Genomic DNA, 7435 nt, shown 5'->3' with positions numbered 1-7435 from the left:
TTCATCTCGTCTATAAAAAGCTATAAATATAAAAGGACGCTTAAGCTCCGTCTTAATTGAAAAACAGCGCTTTTAGCACCGCCTTTTCATTATGTGAAACTATCTAGGTATATTTAAACGTAAATTAGTTTATATGAACTTAAAGGCTCTGTATCTGTTGTTGCGACTGAAGGAAGAAGGGAAAAAAATGCACGGGCCTGCTAGGCTCTGTAGCTGAGCCACCTGGTTGGTTCACAGGAAGGGAAAGGCGCAGCATCTGTCACACTTGCTCTGTGGACACCTGAACCGCGCCATAAGGGAAGGGGGGAAGGTGGGAGTGAAAGTGGAAAGAGAGAAAGGGGAGCCGTAGTGGAGGGCTACGGAGTAATTTCGACCACCTGGGGATCTTTAACGTGCGCTGACATCGCACAGCACACGGACGCCACTTCGTTTCGCCTCCATCGAAACGCAGTCGCCGAGGTCGGGTTCGAACCCGGGAACTACGGCACAGTAGTCGGGCGTCTTACCACTGCGCCACCTCGGCGGGGCAGCTGAGCCACCTCCGCTGCCTCCTCCTTGCGCAGGGGCCATGCTAATCTTCTATGTATCGTTCCAATTTTAGTATATGTACTTTGGAAGTACACCTCCGCTGCCTCGTGCGGACAGAAGAGAGAAAGTAGAGAAGAAAGAAAAAGAAGGAGAGAAAGATGCGCGCCGCAACAGCCGTTGTCCACCACCTAAGCGGTGGCGGGTGCACTGACGGCCTACAACAGATAAAAATTCGGTGGCAGGCTATCCCCCGCCGCAAGCGGCGTTGGCCTACCAGTCCCAGCCCCGTATAGGGCCAGGAACAGCCACCCTTCATCACATATAGGCCGCCCGCTCTGTATCTGTCCAACTTTCAGTGCCCTAAGGGAAAAGGGAAAGTAGGAGTGTAAGGTTTGTCGCTATCCATTTGTCTCTGTCCGATTTAACCAGTGCCGTATTAACCACCGGTCTATACCCGTGACGCGGTGAGGGCGTCGGGGTCTTTCGTCCTGACGGCGGTCGTTGTTTCGGTAAAAGCTGGTTTCCGTGTTTTTTTTTTTTCGAACCAAACTTAAGGAATAGTGTCCTTTGTACGTTGGCAGTCGCGTTAACGCCCTGTCGCAGATTACGAGAAGACAGCATCTCCATGGCCGAGTGCGGATCGCCCAGACGTCCGATGCAAGGACAGAAAGCTACATTCGCGCTTCGCGGCTTTCTTTAAAGAGTTAAGCTTGAGGAGGGCGCGGTTGCAGTTCACGAAGGGACGTCTTCCTTGACAGGGCCTGCACCCTGCGGCGTGGCCCGGTACAGATAATGAAATGCCGGGTGTCTGCGCGCCCACATGTCATCAGCATCAGGGAACGTAGCAGCATCTTGCCTGCCTCGAGATGGGGTCGTTGTCTCTACTGGGCGTCGGTTGCTGCGTTTACAAGTTGTATACGGCGTACGGCGCTGCCGGGGTTGTTAGGGAGAGAGCAAATGCCTATGCTGTAAACCTGGTTTGACAAGACACCTGCTCACAGCTTCGGAACAATTCAACTTCGTTTTTTTTCCTTTTCGCGCAGTGAGAAAGCGCGGGACGCACGATGCTCTGCCATCGTCGCGACACAAAAATTTTGGTCTTGTTACGTTTGTCCACCGACAAGTGTGACAGCTGACGCGGCCACCGCATAGCAACAGGCAGAACCGCGAACGGATCGGCCATTTCGGCGCCGTTCATCGGCCGCCCAACGCTTCCTCCCGCGGACAAGTCTCGACGTGATCCTGCCAAGCGCCAAATGTGTGTGCGTGCGTGTGTGTGCAAAAGCTGGCCAAGCCCGGAGCTCGAGGGAGAGTGCGTCGCCCTCGCCCGTCTGCAGGAGGTGGAGGAGATGCGGTCGGACCACCTGCGATTGAGTCATCCCGTCTTGCCCAGACTTGTCGGGCTCTCCCTTCCCTGTGAGGGCTCCCCCTTTCCCAGTGAACTGGCATGCCTTTAAAAAGCAGCGGCAGACTCCGCTGCGACAGAGACTACTTTGACGCGCCGTTGAGACACAAGCTGTGTGAGAGTGTCTGTATTCTCTCCGGGTCAGCGTCTCTGCCCGTTCCTTCATGATGTTTTAGTAAAGGTTGTTTCGTTAGAAGACGCCTCGTCTTTGCTGGGGCCGTTGTTGCCGTCCGCCGAGCCACGGAGCCGCCAGGCCAATGCTAACGAGGGGCCGCGAGCCGCATGTAATAACTGGTGGCAGCGGTACGATACCACAGGCGCGCGACCAGAACGCAATAGTCTCTATCGGAGCCAGACACGCGGATCGTGCTCTCGAATAGTCGAGGAGCGGGCTCACAGGGCGGCCGGTGGCCGGTGGGACAGCATGCTGTCATTCATTATTAATTTAAACAGCGCGAGCACGAATACAAAGGACCAGATAAAAGAAAGCCACAGTCTGGGGGACAGCAGTGAAGGAACAAAACAAGCAGAATGAGGATGAAAGTGGTAGCCTGAAGATACCCGAGGTTATTAGAGCTTGTACTGTGACTTTCTTTTATCTTGTCCTTTGTCTTCGTGCTCGCGCTGTTTAAATTAATAATGAATGTGTACGAACTCGCCTAACAAAGTAGCGTGGTAAGCACGCTGTCATATTTGTACTTGTAAATAGTCGTCTGTATATATAAAACCTATATACCCAGTGTCACAAGGTTCCGCGCATATAGAGCGGAAGTTGCGGGATCTCCTCGCTCCTCCGAGTATGCTTCGACATGAATCTCCGGGGAAGCGGCGGGGCAGTGCGCGTCCTTGACGATGGGCTGCAGCGCAGCCAGCCGAGAGTACAAAAAGGTAGACCGCAGCACGCCCACGCCAGTGCACTCTGGAGAGATGGAGTCTTCCGGGCCACTCTCGCGGCCGCTCGCTCTGGGAAAGTGTACTTTGTTTTCCACTGAACTCCGCGACTACGACGCCTAATCGAACAAGAAAGCCGTAAGATTTCCATTTTTTTCCCACAGACTGTCAGTTACCGGAATTTTGTTTTCGCCTTTGCTTGATCTGGCTTAGTATTTTACGCCATGTTTTCTGTGTAACGCTTGCCCCTCCCTACAATATTTGAAACAGTTGCTTTGTTATTTCTGTAGTCTTCTTTTATCGCAGTGTTTGTTCATTGTCGGATTTTTCCTCTTGTGATTTACGGAGTCAACTTTTATCACTATCGTATCGTGGCGTTTTTTTTTTGTGTTCGATTATTATGCAGTGTCATTTGGACTACTCGCTATAAATATCCAATTGATTATACAAAGGGGACTTTATTGCACTTATTCCTCAAACACACACCGACACACGTACTTCATGGGTTGACTGGCATAACTTTTAACTGTGTTCTCAAACCTCATAGAGGGTAGACGGTAACCGTAAAGGGGATCCCGCGCCTCTGTTCACCGTAAAGGCGGGGGTTTGTGACACCTAGTGCTCGAGAAGAGTACCCTGTCTTTCACCGAAGACGTCCCAATGCACAGTACTCCGGTGAAGAAAGAAGGAAGGAAGAACAACCATTCCGAAAGATAGGAAGAAAAAGAACCAAACTTTACTGGCGCAGTCGACGGGATGAAGAACGACATAGGAAGAGATTTGGAAGATAACAAGTGGAACACGATAGCAAATCCCTTTACGTGTAGGACACCAAAGGCGGTGTACCAGGCACGGTATACTTACGTGATGGTCGAAATCGGAATCAGTGATGGACGTCCAACCACAACCACGGTCAGAAGACCACGGGAAACAGAGAAGTTAACTGGAAGGTAGCCAGCACCATCGCGACGGAAAGGTCGAACTTGGCGGCGAGCGACTTCCGACCGACTGACGTTCACACCGGTGCATCCATGAGTCCTTTGTTTATGTTTGGGTGAACGTAGGGTTATTTTAGTCAATGGTTTTGTATGAAGACGAGATTTGCTCACTTGAACCCGGACAAAATGTCTAGAAACGCCGAAGACAGAAATGGGGAAGGTGGCGAGGACAGTGCGGATGAGTTTTATAGTCTAGATCTGAACCGATTTCGCCCTGCTGAGGTCGATTCCGAGGGTGGTCAAGGCAACAGGGATGGGTCCCACAAACGTCCCTTTGAGCGGGAAATGGAATACAATCTGAAAAAAGGCGGAGGAGCGGCGCAAAGCTTTGGAACGTAAAGAGCTCTCTCGACTTCACGGCCCCACCGCAAAGCGCTCACGTGCCGATGCCAGCGAAACTAAAATGTTAGCACGTGCCATTCAGAAATTCCCCGTTGGTGCGGAAGTGCCCATTTGTTTCGAATCCACAAAGAAATCGCTGAAGGCTTACGAACTGCCAAACGAGGTTTGCGGGCAGATTGTTTTCCCATTGGTTGCGCACTTTTGTTGCCTATGACTCACGCTGACACCGTGAGTATCAGGTGCTTCAGAAAATTTTGTCAAAGAGCTAAGGCTATCTGCAGCCCAATATCAGACGATTCCAGTGAGCTACCAAGCGCGCAGGTGAGACTTAAAAAACATTCACGACGCGTCTGCGCAGCTAGGCGAACTTTTACGTAGACGCACGCGAAGTGAAGTCTTTTGAAGACCTTTTGGAGCTCCTCATTGCTGACCAGCTGAAGACGGGCTGAAATGAAGAAGCCAATAAGGACGTAAAGTTGCGAGAAGGCGAAAAATGGTTCAAGGCTGACGAGATACCTCGCCTTCTGCCGACCTTCTATAAGAGGCGGGGGGAGAGGGTACTCATTGTTTGGAAACCTAGGGGTCATGTCTCTATGCGGCGGAGGCTTCTTGTCACCGGCAGATCTGTATCTGTTGTGTATGCCATCATTGCACTCGCCGCCTCTTCGGTGGCATACGACGGCTGTTCCGACGCGCGCCTCTTTATTTCTTTCTTTCTCTTTTTTCTTTCTTTTTCTTTCTTTCTTTCTTTTTCTTTCTTTCTTTCTCTCTCTGTCTTCCTTTCTCTCTTTCTTTCTTTCTTTGCTTCTCTCTTTCCTTCTACATAGGTCGACGCAGAACAGAGCTAATCGAAAAAAAAAAAAACTGGAGAGGCCTTTATTCTACTCTGAACGTATTTTGCTGGTGATAAAAAACGTGACAGTCAGTGATCACTTTCAAAGAACATATACTTGGTATACACATGATTGCATTCTACGTTAGTGTCTTCTAGCATGTTTACAGGACTGCACGGAAGAACCAGAAGATAACGGGTGGAATGGGGGAACTAGGCATAACTCTGTACCGGCGCTCTGTGACCGCGCTATTGTCGCGATATACGCAGCGTTCCCATTCAGCTTTGGTTTTTCCCATAAAAAAAAATACTCAAACGTTGCAGTTCGCGACGTACATTCACTTTTGAACACGCATTTTTTTTTGTTTTTTTTTTTGACAGAGGAAAGGCGGCTGGCATTCGTTGCCAGCGCTTAGCAGTTATTAATGGCGGGCGGAGATAGAGGGCTGACTGACGATACAACGCGAAAGACCGGGGTGTCGAGTGAAGCGGTCTTCAGGGTCACCTACCGTCGACTTTCACTGTTGGCAACAGAAGCGCTTCGCTAGCGCGAGCGTGTTGCTCCTTGCCGACAGGTCTACTTTGGGTGCAGCACCCGACCGGCAAACCTCTCGGTTTCGTCGGCGAAGCGGCAGAAGCGAAAATGAAAGACTTGACCCAACCGACGGTAAGGAACAGGAGGCACGTGTTGTCTCGCAAAAGCAAAGTATTTTTGGACAGGATAAAACAGTCAGTGAGGTTATTTGATAAATGCGAACAAAAAATACTAGTTACAGAAAGTTTCCGCAAAACAAAAAAGAAACTGAGGTGGCCCGCAAGATATTCTTTATTGAAAGCGCCACAATCTATCCACCGATTTTCTAATTTGTTCTTGCTGTTGGGACAGCAGGCTTGTCAGAGAGAGGGATACACGCATTGATAGTACCGATGGGACTTTTTTTCCGACACAGACAAAGTTTGAAGCTTGCGAACGAAAGGAAATCATACTGGGCCAGCAGAAACGAGAGGGGGTGCTTTTCCCGTATCAAATATTGATTGTTTAGCGGCTGTATTGATGTTTTTCTAGCAGCGAAAGACACTTTTGTTGCCGAAAAAAATGGACGAAAAAATGGCGAATTAATGTGTTCGTTAGCTGGGGGCTTGCAGCGACTTAAGAGCCCAGTTTTCTCTTAAAGAAGTTTCTTTATTAATACAGTGAGGAAACCGACACAATATACAGGTACCAGTGAGCGCACAGCGAACATTCCCATTGAATTGCGACCATCTGTAACGTTTTGCATGTAAAGTATATGAAGCATGAGGCGCGCGTTGCTGCCCCGCTTTACAAAGCACTCCCGAGAGAGCAAGCGGTTGTGCACGGTACATGGTGCTGTAAGCACAGCCGGCTGCTCTTCCCCAACATGCACTTGATGCCGCCCATTCTTGCAAGTGGTCGACGGCAGCGCTTTGCAAAGTGTTTAGGCCACGCGATCTCATGTTGCCTGTAACAGTGGGCCGTACTGTACACTTGGCACAGTAGATGGGTGTGCTTTGCGTATATCCTACATCGAAATCGTGGCGCCTCCGCCCGAGTTCGATCTCTTGACTTGGAGCATGAACACTGTGCATTTGTGCATGTTCGACAACTACGAGAACCGGTCCCGAAATGTTCTGCTTGCGCATAAACGTTTAAATCGTTAGCGGTTTTTAATATCCGCGTCAAATGAAATGAGAACAGTGGAGCGCGTGGAAAATGGTCTACCTCATGCAGCCCGCCTGTCATCATCAAACAGGCACGCGCACATCCGGTTTGCGATAGTTTTGCTTCTGCATATTTTCTCGTTTTGTTACTGGAGCACCACACTGATTCTTTCTAAAGATGGTGACGCGCGGTGTGAGGCACTGCAGCCAGGCGCTGATAACACGGCGAGAACGGAAGTCAGAGCGCTGTATGCCAGGGAGCGAAGAACTATCGCTTCATCCACGCGCGTGTCAACCACTTACCCTGCGTAACCGTAACACACACACACACACACACACACACACACACACACACACACACACACACACACACACACACACACACACACACACACACACACACACACACACACACACACACACACACACACACACACACACACACACACACACACACACACACACACACACACACACACACACACACACACACACACACACACACACACACACACACACACACACACACACACACACACACACACACACACACACACACACACACACACACACACACACACACACACACACACACACACACACACACACACACACACACACACACACACACACACACACACACACACACACACACACACACACACACACACACACACACACACACACACACACACACACACACACACACACACACACACACACACACACACACACACACACACACACACACACACACAC

At 50.1% G+C, this 7435-nt stretch overlaps 1 pseudogene; it reads right to left on the bottom strand.

The window, feature by feature from the left end:
- Window positions 1-549: 549 nt before the first annotated feature.
- On the bottom strand, window positions 550-621 carry LOC146180612 (U6 spliceosomal RNA; annotated as a pseudogene).
- Between the last annotated feature and the right edge of the window lie 6814 nt (window positions 622-7435).

This window comes from Amblyomma maculatum, chromosome 8 (genome assembly GCF_055883805.1).
Source record: "Amblyomma maculatum isolate TAMU_Amacu chromosome 8, ASM5588380v1, whole genome shotgun sequence".
Taxonomy (NCBI): Eukaryota; Metazoa; Arthropoda; class Arachnida; order Ixodida; family Ixodidae; genus Amblyomma; species Amblyomma maculatum.
Note: the sequence above shows the minus strand (reverse complement) of the source record. Positions and strands in the feature narration are given on the sequence as shown.